We start from the raw sequence: 12,515 nt of genomic DNA, 5'->3' as shown, positions 1-12,515 counted from the left end.
CCCAGGGTTCTGGAATGGAGGCCCGCGTCTGTCTCCCTGCTTGGCGGGGAGTCTGCTTCTCCCCCTCTTCCCAGCTTGTGCTCTCTCTCCCTTACTACTCTCTCTCTCAAATAAATAAATAAATTTAAATTTTTGTTGTTTATTTATTTTAGAGAGGCGGGTTGGGGGAGGAAGGGCAGACGGAGAGGGAAAGAGAATCTCAAGCAGACTCCATGCTGAGCACAGAGACCCCTCGGGGCTCGATCCCACGACCCTGAGATCATGACTTGAGCCAAAACCAAGAGTCAGAGACTCAACCGACTGAGCCACCCCGGCAACTTGTTCATATTTATCTTTGATCTACATTTTTTGCCCCTTAGGATTTTTTGAGCACTTTAGTCTAAGAAAAACTAAAAAGTTGCAGTTGTTGACACTTACACAGTCCCCACCGAGGCGTTCCATCCCCACAGTCACCCCATTAAACAGATGAAGAAATGGAGGTGCACAGAGAGCAGTCAAGGCCTCACCACAGTGGAACAAGAGCCACTTGGTGCAGAAAGCATCAAAATGCACCAGGCATGTGTCCAAATCTTTACGCCCCAGACACTGAGCCCCGGGAGGGCTCACTAGCCGCCTTCCTAGGTGTGGGGGTTCTCCTGTGCCCACAGGGTACACCTTCCTCTTTTATTTTATGCAACGGGATACAGGGCGGACACACAAGCTACGGAAGGGCGCCAAGGTCAAAATGTTGCTATTTGTAAGACTTTAAAAATTCAATTACTGCAGTTAAAAATAGAGGTTGTAGTCTTTTTTCTTTCCAGGCCCCACTTTGGCCGCCCCTGCTCGGAAACGGTGAGGAGAGTAGTGTAGCATCTAGACCACCAGGGGGCGCTCCAAAACCACTGATCCCGATGGGCGCGGTGGGCCTCGTCCGCAGCGCAGGCAACTTGAGGACGGAGGCTTTCTGCAGACTTCACTTTCCACATGCTCATCAGCCCGCAGGCTCACCCAGTCTAACAAATGGGCCTGCCGTTCTTAGCCCCAGAGCCTTCGCAGGCCTGAGCTCAGGACAGGGAGCTGGGCCGCCACACTGCTAATAACCAGATGGGGCGATGACCATGAAATTCTCAGGGAGTTGCAGAGCCAGAAGGTACCCCCTGGAGATGCCGCCCTTCTCTTCCACCGCCACGTGGTTTTTTTTTAACCACCTCCTGAGACAGATTTTTTAAGACCTTCTTCCTGATTTTAGGGGGAAGCTCCAGGAGGACATTCTCCCTAAACAGAAATGGATTTTGAAGGGCACCTCTCACTAGGCGAACTCTTATTCAGTCACTCATGTGTCATCCAAATGTTCCAAGGTTAACATGACAGGACTCTGTCTCATTGCCCTAACCATGACGTTCCAAGATGGCGCTCTCAGACCGGGCAGATGTGGGATGTGGCAATGGTGAGGCAGAGCACAAGGGAGAAGAAAGAATTCACACCCACAAGACCAGGAACTAAGAGTGTTGCCACATCTGCTCATACAGAAGGCAAAGACCATTCATTTCTTCAATGAAAGCCAGAAGGATGTCTTGAACCTGGGGAATACAACAGTGAACCTACCGGATGGATGAGACCTGTTTCTGGGAGTTTCCTTTGTAGGGGTGGAAACAGATAAATAAGCAAGACAATGTCCTACACCAGCTGAGTGAAGTAACGAAACAAGGCAACAGTAACAAGGCCCTTGGGAGAGTTGGTATCTTGGGTAGGATATTGGTACACAGATGTAAACAACTGTCAAAACTCTCCAAACCCTACACTCAAGATAAGCTAGGTTCATCTCACTATAGGCAGATTTTATCTCAATTAAAAACTTTTAGAAATAATGAAAACAGTGATGGGAAGGAAGACATTGGCTAGAGTGATCAAGATGTCCTCTGTGCAAGGTGGACATTGGAACTGAGACTTGAACACTAAGAATGAGCTAGAGTTAAGTTTGCCATGCCAACATCTGGTGTCTCTTCCTGCCAAGATGCTTCAAGAAGAGGAGCCAGTGCATTCAAAGGGCCCAAGCAGAGAACTGTGGAAGGCACGGGGAGCCAGGTGTGAGCAAAGGAAGCAAAATGGCAGATGTGTGAGATGAGGTTGAGGAGAGCTGGTGATGAGGGCCATGAAGGTTGTGTAGGAATTCATTCTAAGTGCAGTTGGAAGCCCCTGGGGCACCAGATAGAGGAAAGAGAATTTCCCAATCTAATCGGCCCTAGGCAGAGTGTAAGGAAGGGCAGGAGAAAGCAGCCAAGTTGAGCAGCTACCCAAGGATCAGTGGTCGGCATGACCTGGGCAGCAGGTGGGCAACTGGACTCCAAGCTGTCCAGCGACGGCATTGAGGCCACAGGTGGAAGGCACAGCAGGGAATGGGCAGGACGTAGAAGACTCAGGAAGATCCAGGGACACTTGGGAGAACCCCAAGGCCTGGGGTGATCCACAGGTAGACACCAATGTATGCTCCCAAAATAAGGCCAAGGACACAGCCAAAAAGTGAGTCGGAAGAAAAGGGACAAGGCCGAATGCCATCAACAGGAAAGGCACTCCCCAGCTACTGGCCTGAGCTCCATGAATACCCCCTTATAGGAGTGCACAGGCCAACCTGTGGTCACAGCCCAAGGAAGATGGCTGCTCCAGGAAACAGATGCCTGGTTGGCCCACACAATGTATTTATCCCTGAGTCTGTGGGACAAACGGTTTCTGTAATGTGGGCAGGTGGCTGGAAACTCAGCAGTATGTCCCCCAAAGACCCTCAGTCACTATTTCTGTCCAGCAGATACCTTTGTCTTGACAGCTGTGAGCTCTGAGGTGAACGAAGGAAACAAGCTCGAAGTGGCTCTTAAAATACCCAGTGGCCTAGACTTCTTCGGGAAGAAAAAGCCAAGTTGAACATCTGAGATGGGGCCATCTGCTGTCACCTGAGAATGGAGACGACCTCACCCAAGGTGAGACAAGTTGGAGCGAATCCCTAGGGCAGGGAGCAACGTAACAGAGGGGCAATTTCAGCACGTCATTAAGGCTGACGCAGAGGAGGGCTTGGCCTTCTGGATTACCAGCAGACCCTCCCCAGGAAGGGCTGTCTGCTAAGAGATGAAAATGCCCTCTTTCTTGGCTCTCTGTGTCATAATGGGATCTTAATAGTTTCCAGTGTTCAGTGAACAACAGGGGGAAAGAACCAAAGCTTCCCGGGATCACTCAGTGCTTTGGGAATTTCCCATAAGCATGTGGCAGCCTTGAGGTGGCTTACAAGAAGAGAGGGATCCCCGAGAAGCAGGGTGTTACGGGCTGGGGGACTGAGGTCAGCCCTGGCTTGGCCCCATTTCACTTATCTTTGTTTTTCATGCCTGGACGATGTTCCAGGCTTCCACTGGTATGCACTCTCTTGTCTCTTAAACAGGGTCATCCAAGGACTGCGGGCACTCCTTTTTGTCTAACTTCATTTTTCCCGAACTAATTCCAGTTTTCCATAATAGGGCTAGGCTGGAAAATGGCCCCCAAAGATACCAAGAAGCTGTCAATGTTACCTTATATGGAAAGGGGGTCTTTGCCAATGTGATTAACTTAAGGCTCTTGAGAAAGGGAAGTTATCATGGATTATTTAGGTAGGCCATAAGTAAATTTCTGGAGTGTCGCCTAGGGCAGAGGAGAGAAGCCTTTCTTTTGGGGGATCCAGAAAACGGCAAGCTGAAGAAATGCAGAAGCAAGTTTACAGAAGTGTGGAATAGCTTAAATATCCACATCTAACACACTGCCGCTTTTAACACATACGGATACGCCAAGTTCGTGTAGCAGACCTTGTCCTTAGCCACCTGCCGTCTCTGTGCACATACACTTGACCTCTAAAGGCCAGCCCTTGTGTCCCTTAGCCTGTGGACTTGTCTTTGGCCACCATACCTTCCTCTGTCCGTGGACCCTGAAAGCCACAGATGCCAGGGAACTAATGCCTCCCCCAGCCTCCAAGGGCAGCCCTCTCCCCACCACTGATGCCTGATGGAAGTTGGTGTGTAAGTACCCTGGCTCTCTCACCCCTCGGTGGGAGGACTCTGAACTATGCTCTACTCTGGCTTTCAGAAGTCTCAGGTGGGATGGAGCTCCAGTTACCCAGAGAAGTAACTTAATTTATATGCCAAGTCTCTGTGTGTGTGCATAGGATACACAAGGATCAGGATGGGATACCATCCTGTCTCTGTCTCTTACCAGCTAGCTGTTCTCACCAACTCTCTGTTTTGGCATCTACTTTCAGATAGTGAAATTGATCTTGTGGTACATCTTTAGACTTTAACGTACTTTCTCTACAAATTCTGAATAAGGAAAGTATTACACACGGTGAAACACAACCTTATCGCCTGGACGTAAAGCTCTTTTATGTAGTTCATTGAAAGCAAATTGTTATCTTTCAGTATGTCCCCCAAGAAAGACAGTATTACAGATCTTGATCTCAGGGGGGATACATTTTTGAAGCATCTTCCTTTTGGGGGAGAAAGTAGGTTAAGTCATGACCACTCAGCAGGGTCCTTTTATAATATCCTGTATGGAATCTTTGGGTGGCTTATCCTTTAAGTGGGGGCTCCTGAGATTTTGGTTTTTCCCCTCGCCATGCCGAATGTCACATTGGCCTTGAAAAGCAAATTCATGACTTTAAGGGCAGCTTAAAGTTAGTATTATAAAGCCTAAAATCTGCACTACTTTCATCTTAACTCAGGGTAAATTTCAGTGATTACATTGAGAAGAATATGGTTGTATGATCCCCAGAGGGAATTTTGGGTCCTAGCTCAAAAGCTGGATGAACTTCTAAAAAGTATTATTTCATCTTTTTTAACTAGATCCTTAGGTGACGGGTGTGCACATGGAACTCAGGATAAGGAGTGTTATGGGGAGGGCCTGTGACCTTCCAGATCAGGAAAATCAGCTGGTGCTGCAGGCTATCTTAATACTGCTTTCTCGTTTTTCAGTGTTTAGGGCTTAAGGTCAGTGTTATTAGGGTTTAGGGTTCTGGATATCAGAGGCAAAGTCACCTTTAGGTCCAGGTAAGCCTCAGGGTAACCCCTGTCACAGTTCTCATATTATTTGGATTATTAGGATGAAGGCAAAGCATCATTAGGGGCAAGAGTGTAAGGTTAAGGTTGAGGTCAGGATATACGAGGGTCTGCTCTAGTCTGCTTTCCAGAGTTGGCAGTTTAGGGTCAATAGTTTAGGGTAATCAGACATTTGGGTTAGGTCAGGGGAGTCCGAGTCAACCATACATCAATCCTCTGTCATTTGGAACTCAGAATCTTCAGGTTCAGCGTGAATGGCCTCCCTGGGTCAGAGTTAAAAGTAGGTATATAGGGGCATTTGGGTGGCTCAGTGGGTTAAGCCGCTGCCTTCGGCTCAGGTCATGGTCCTGGAGTCCTGGGATCGAGCCCCGCATCGGGCTCTCTGCTCAGCAGGGAGCCTGCTTCCCTCTCTCTCTCTCTGCCTGCCTCTCTGCCTACTTGTGATCTCTCTGTGTCAAATAAATAAATAAAATCTTAAAAAAAAAAAAAAGTACGGGGCGCCTGGGTGGCTCAGTGGATTAAGCCACTGCCTTCGGCTCAGGTCATGGTCCTGGAGTCCTGGGATCGAGCCCCGCATCGGGCTCTCTGCTCCGCAGGGAGCCTGCTTCCTCCTCTCTCTCTGCCTGCCTCTCTGCCTACTTGTGATCTCTCTCTCTGTCAAATAAATAAATAAAATCTTAAAAAAAGAAAAAAAAGTAGGTATGTAAACAGAACCCTGCTTTTTGGAGCATGGATGCTGAGTCACTGGGGTGTGGGGTAATTGAGGTCAGGACAGACCATCAACAGAGTGTCTGCGCCATTGCCTCTTAGGGTTTTTAGATCACTGCGTCATCAATGTCAAGTTCATTGAAGTTGTTAGCACTAATGTCGCTGACAGTGGGAAAGTCAGGCTCATTAGAGCTAATCTCCATTTAAACGATTTAAGGTCAATTTGGGTTTAGGATAATTTTGGATCAATTAGAATTGTTTCAAGAGTCTGGGATTTTAGGTGTAATTAGGCTCTCTTGGGTCTTTTAGGATCTTTTTGACTGCTGGATTTTAAAATCATTTAAATGTGAATTTTTAAGGCATTTGGGGGGAGGGGTGCAAGGTGTAAGATCCTTTAGAGTCCATTGTGAACCTTAGGTACATTCAGAGTTGCCTGAGTTAGTATAGGGTCATGTGGGATACTTTGGGGCATAGGGTTTTTAGCATCATTTGAGAAATTTTAGGGTGTTTAGGGTTATTTTAAGATTTAGGGTTATTTAAGATTTAGGTTTCATTTTGTTGAGGATCTTTGAGGACATTTTAGAAAGTAGAGTCGTTCTACCTGTTTTAGGATCCTTTTGAGGCATTTAGGGTTATGTAACGTACAGCCTCTTATACAGAGTGTGGCCTATGGACCAGCAGCCCCCACAATCCCCAGGAGTGTGACAGTAAGGCAGGATCTCCCACCACCCCCACACATCTGCTGAAACCAAATCACCATTTAAATAAGACTCCCGCCCTCCCACCACCACCACCATCAAGAGTCCCTCTGTTCTAAGATCGTTTAGAGCCATTTGGGACCATTTCTAATCATTAGAGCTTTGGGGTTGTTAGACACACTAGCCATGGAGCCTTTGAAATGACTGGGCCCTTTAGGACTGGAATGAAGATCATTTTCTTCATTTAGGATATTTTATGCATTTAGAGTTAGAGTCATCTAGGGTTCAAAAATACTGAAGATCCTTTAGAGATTTCGAAGTTTCAGGTTCTTTCTGGATCGCTTGGAGCTTTTTTAAGCTTTAAGTGCTTGAAGTCTTGGGCCATTTCGGGTCATTTAGGATACCAAAAGGTTCAGGAGCATTTGGAGCGATTTAAGGCCCATTAGAGAGTCTGGGATGTCCAAGGTCATTTTCGCGGGGATTCAAGGGGTTACAATTGTTAAGAAACTTGGGCCAAGACCGTAAAGCTGTGCGGGTGTTCTTGGCATCTTAAGGTGTTTGCGTTCAGGGTACCACTGGATATTGACTCGTGCATTCCACAGATGTTATCAAGGCTCCCACCCAGGGTCAGGCAGTACTCTAGGGGTTGGGGTTACCCTCATGAGGTTTGGATTCTACTGGAGGAGATAAATCAACAAACCAAACCAGGTCATGATCCCAGGGTCCTCGGATCTAGTCCTACATCCAGCTCCCTACTCGGCAGGAGAACCTGCTTGTCCCTCTGCCTGCCACTCCGCCTACTTGTGCTCTCTGTCAAATAAATAAATAAAACCTTACAAAAAAAAGTTCCCCTGGTGATTATGATACATTCAAAACTGCTGGCACTGAGTTTACAAGAATCTTCAGGACCCTTGAAGCTTTTATTAGGGTGGGGGCTTCTAAGAGCATTTTAGGGCCCCTTACTATCATTTGGGTTCGTTTAGGGTTCTTCATGGTTGGCTTAGTGTGTTTATCTTTGTAGGGTGTAGGTGGACATGTGAGGTAATCATTTTAAAAATAGGTTAATTGGATAATTCCCTGAATCCAAAAGTAATCTTTGCTGCCACCACGCCTGGACCTCTCCTTCCCTAAAACCCTTTGGAGAAGGAAAGCCCCTGCTCTGTGGGGATGTTGGTCAGAGCAGCTCCCAAGAGCAGAGACCTTCTGGTGTGTGAGGTAGGACAGAGGAACAGGGACAGTCCCCTCTGCCAGGGTGGGGCGAAGCATACATTTTCCAGAATCTACCACACGAGGCCTCAGTTAGCCAATCGGGGCGGTGCCTCTGGTACCCAGTTCTTAATAAAGAGAACTTCAGAAGTTCAGAACCCAAGTTCAACAGTCTGACAGCATATTCTGGATGACCTCAGGTTTCCAAGATTTATAATAGAGTTGCTGTGTTTTTTTCCTCCTTTTGAAAGCTGTTGCTTTTCTAATTCCTGAAAGAAGCATTGAGAGTACGATTAGAAAGTGGGTTTGGTGTCCAGGGTGACTGAGCCGAAAGACAAGGCATTCCCCAGTTCCTCACGCAGAGATCCCATCCCTCCGGCTCCTACTGGTTTTCTCACAGGCTCTGGGACTGTGGATGTGAGCCTTGCTTTCTGGGGTGTATGTGTGTGTGTGTGTGTGTGTGTGTGTGTGTGTGGTTACATCAGTGTGTATGCATGTGATGTGTGCTACATGCACACACATAGGGACTGCATTCCAATTGCATGACGGGCCTCCTAGGACAACAAGGACTTAAGTCTTGCCCTCGGAGGAGATGGATCCCAGCGGGGGGATGAAAGCCTTGCTGGCTTTCATGTTCTGGCTACTGTTTGTGTTTTGTGTGTGTTTCTTATACATATATGTGCTTTTGGACCCTCAACATTTTTGGACATACTAGCAGGAAATTTTAACCTAAAAGCCAATGTAATAGAAACATAAAGAAAACATAATCCTAGCATTCCAATGTAACTTTTTGCATTGGCTTTTTTTTTTTTTTTTAAGATTTTATTTATTTGACAGATCACAAGTAGGCAGAGAGGCAGACAGAGAGAGAAAAGCAGGCTCCCCACTGAGCAGAGAGCTGTTGTGGGACTTGATCCCGGGACCCCGAGATCATAACCTGAGCCAAAGGCAGAGGCTTAACCCACTGAGCCACCCAGGTGCCCCTGCATTGGCTTTAAATAGAAGCCTGCCATCCTCTTGAATATGCTATGTTATTCACTGTATGTAACAATATCTTCCATGTTTCTACAAAAGCTTCATCATTATACCTTTAATGGCTGACTTAATACTCATGATTGTGGTTTCTATTTTATGTGTAGCATTATCACAGAAGAAAGAAAGGAAGAAAAAGTCTTGGCTTTTTTTCTTTTTTAATTGAGGTATATTACTTGGCTTTTCATTGGGATTGTTTAGATCAATTTAGGGAGAGCTGCTGTCTTTCCAATCCATAAATGAGTTATACCTTTCCATTTTTAACTTTTATTTTCTAATCTCTTATTGCCGATACATAGAAAAAAATAAATTTGTATATATTCACGTCATTTTGGCAGCCCTGCAACCCTGCAACCCTGCAAAATTCATTTGGTACTTCAAAATAATTTCTAGATTATTATGACCATTTTAAATTCAGCTTTCCCTTGTTGGTTTCTTTTAATGGGTCATGGATGTTATCATTTGTTCTTTTTGCTTAGGTAACTCAAGAGCTTTAGAGCAAACTACCCAAATGTATTTTTGTGATTTGTGTTATAGACAAAATTTGGCTAAGGAACTTTAACAATTTAAGTTGAACAATATATCACATTTCTGTAAATATATACCTTACCTTTAGAATCTCTCCTTGGGATCATTTTGGGCTCAAGGTTTTTCATAGTCCTAGACATTCAATATTTGCTATGTGTGGGAGTTCTCGTCAACAGTTTGTTCCCGAAATTATACCCCAGACATCTCTGAGACATAATTACTTTCCATTAGCAAGCCATACCCACGCTGTCTTCTGGCCCAGTCTTTAGCACCAGCTACCCTCCTGGGAGCCCAGATTTCTCTCTGTGGAGGATATTATAAGAGACCCAAAATCTGGGGGTTGCCCGCCCCTTAGATGGCTTGGCAGCTGTGGGCAGAGTTCAACCACAAGTTAATGCTAATGTGTCCGGTTCAAAAACTCCTTTAGGAAAAAAGGATCTCACTGGGACACAAGAACTTTTAAATCAGTGTTGATATGTAAAATATCTGTATCACAGCGCCCAGGTGGCTCAGTTGGTTAAGCGTCCCACTCTTGATCTCGGCTCAGGGCATGATCTCAGGGTCCTGAGATGGAACTGTACCCCCCATCTCTGCTCAACAGGCAATCTGCTAGGGATTCGCCCTCTTCCTCTGCCCCTCCTCTGCTCCCCCCAAGCATGCTCTCTCTAAAAATAAATAAATAAATCTTTAAAAATAAAATATCCATATTATATCTTGCCTTTCACCAAAACATGTGTTTAGATTCAGTTCTGTCATAAAATGTAAATTTGAGTTCCGGCTTACGGCTTCATCTTGACAACCTCACACATTATAATTACGGCGCGCTGTTTCTCTAGCCCATACACAGAGTGACCATACTAATTAGCCACACTGGGACATTTTGAGAGAAATAGGGGCTGCTTTTGATAATTACAACAGAATGGCAGGTATAACCTGAGACTGTCCTGAGCAAACCAGAACTTGTGGTCCGTACCAAGGCGCCTGTGGTTTTAGAGCTTCTAAAGTTAACTAAAGTATCTACTTAAATCATAAGTAATCAGGGGCGCCTGGGTGGCTCAGTGGGTTAAAGCCTCTGCCTTCGGCTCAGGTCATGATCCCAGGGTCCTGGGATGGAGCCCCACATCAGGCTCTCTGCTCAGCAGGGAGCCTGCTTCCTCCTCTCTGCCTGCTTCTCTGCCTACTTGTGACCTCTGTCTGTCAAATAAATAAATAAAATCTTTAAAAAAAAGAAAGTCTCTCTCAAAAAAAAATCGTAAGTAATCATTTTTTTTTTTTTTAAGTAGGCTTCGTGCCTGGCGTGGAGCCCAACACGGGCCTCAAAGTCAGCACCCTGAGATCAGGACCTGAGCTGAGATCGAGTTAGACACTTGGGATGCCTGGGTGGCTCAGTCGTTAAGCATCTGCCTTCAGCTCAGGTCCTGATCCCAGGGTCCTGGGATTGAGCCCTGCATGGGCTCCCTGCTGGGCAGGAAGCCTGCTTCTTTCTTTTCCACTCACCCTGCTTGTGTTCTCTCTCTCGCTGTGCCTCTCTCTGTCAAATAGATAAATAAAATCCTTTTTAAAAAAGTCTCTGGGGCACCTGGGTGGCTCAGTGGGTTAAGCCTCTGCCTTCAGCTTGGGTCATGATCTCAGGGTCCTGGGATCAAGAGCCCTGAGTCGGGCTCTCTGCTCAGCAGGAAGCTTCCTTCTCTGCCTGCCTCTCTGCCTACTTGTGATCTCTGTCTGTCAAATAAATAAGTAAAATCTTTAACAACAACAACAAAAAAGGCGCTTAACCAACTGAGCCCCCCAGGTGCCCCTTAAATCATAAGTAATCATCTTTATTTTGTGTGGTTTTAAAATGAAAAGAGCAATGTTGATTTTATCCAAGTTCAGTTTTCAGTAGGTTTCCTTGCATCTAAGCACCTCAGCAAAACCTCTTCAGATGTATTCAACACTTTACAGCTTGGTCTGTGCTCACAGCAAACTCCATTCAGTACTAGCTTCATTACCTAAAATAGACAAAACCAAATTATTTCATAAAATCTGTTTCCATATAGAAAGCCAAGAACTGCTGGCTCCTTGGGGAGAAGGTTATTGGTATTTGCTGGGTAATTTTCTGCACTCTAACTTTGGTAAGGCTTACAGCCTGATTTGGGGTGTTGGTGGGACCCCAGACAGACTGTTTATCTTTTGTCTTTGTCACCTACATGCACCATCTGAACCGTACAAAAACCACACTGCCTTGGAAGTGTTTTAACTGTCTGCTCGTCTGTTTCACTCAATTCAGCAACCAAAAAGCTACTGCTCAGAGTGGAAACTCTAAATATAAAAAATCAAGACCACACTTAAGATGAGCATTGATCCATCCAATTTTTTTTCTTCTTTTCTTTTTTTTTTTTTAAAGATTTTATTTATTTATTTGACAGAGAGAGATACAAGTAGGCAGAGAGGCAGGCAGAGACAGTGAGAGGGAAGCAGGCTCCCTGCCGAGCAGAGAGCCGGATGTGGGACTCGATCCCAGGACCCTGAGATCATGACCTGAGCCGAAGGCAGCGGCCTAAACCACTGAGCCACCCAGGTGCCCTTCTTTTCTTTTTTTTAAAAGATTTAGTTTAGAGAGCATGAGTTTGGGGGAGGGGCAAAGGGAGAGGGGGAGAGAGAATGCCAAGGAGACTCCCTGCTGAGCACGAAGCCCAATATGGGGCTCAGCATGGGGGTTGTTGAGTCCAGGACCCTGAGATCATGACTTGAGCTGAAATCAAGAGTTAGACACTTAAGCAACAGAGCTACCCAGGCGTCCCTTTCTCTCTCTTTTAAAAGAAACATATAGGGCTGTCTGGGTGGCTCAATTGGTTAAGTGTCTGCCTTCAGCTCAGGTCATGATCCCAGGGTCCTGGGATTGAGCCCCGCATCAGGCTCCCTGCTCCGTGGGGAATTTGCTTCTCCCCACCGCAACCCCCCCCATGCTCTCACTTGCTGTCTCTGTCTTTCTCAAATGAATTTTTAAAAATCTTTTAAAAAGTTAAAAAAAAAAACAAACATATAAGTATCATTTGGGGACATTATTAAAAATCCTATCTTGGAATAAAAAAAATAAAATATTATTAAAAATCTTATCTTGGTTGTTAGTTTTTTTTAGAGCCCAAGTTATGTTGGTCACTATTTATGCACTTAGGAAGAGCTCTTATCAATCACATATTCAAATGCTGTGAACCAACGATATAACCCCTCTGTGTTAAAGCTCTCCAGAAAAACAGAACCAACAGGACGTGGCAGTCTGGAGATCCGAGGAAGAAAGAGCCAATGTTGCAGCTCAAGT

The sequence above is a fragment of the Meles meles genome, chromosome 16 (genome assembly GCF_922984935.1).
Source record: "Meles meles chromosome 16, mMelMel3.1 paternal haplotype, whole genome shotgun sequence".
Lineage (NCBI taxonomy): Eukaryota > Metazoa > Chordata > Mammalia > Carnivora > Mustelidae > Meles > Meles meles.
The sequence above is the reverse complement of the archived record's forward strand: the minus strand, read 5'-3'. Positions refer to the sequence as shown.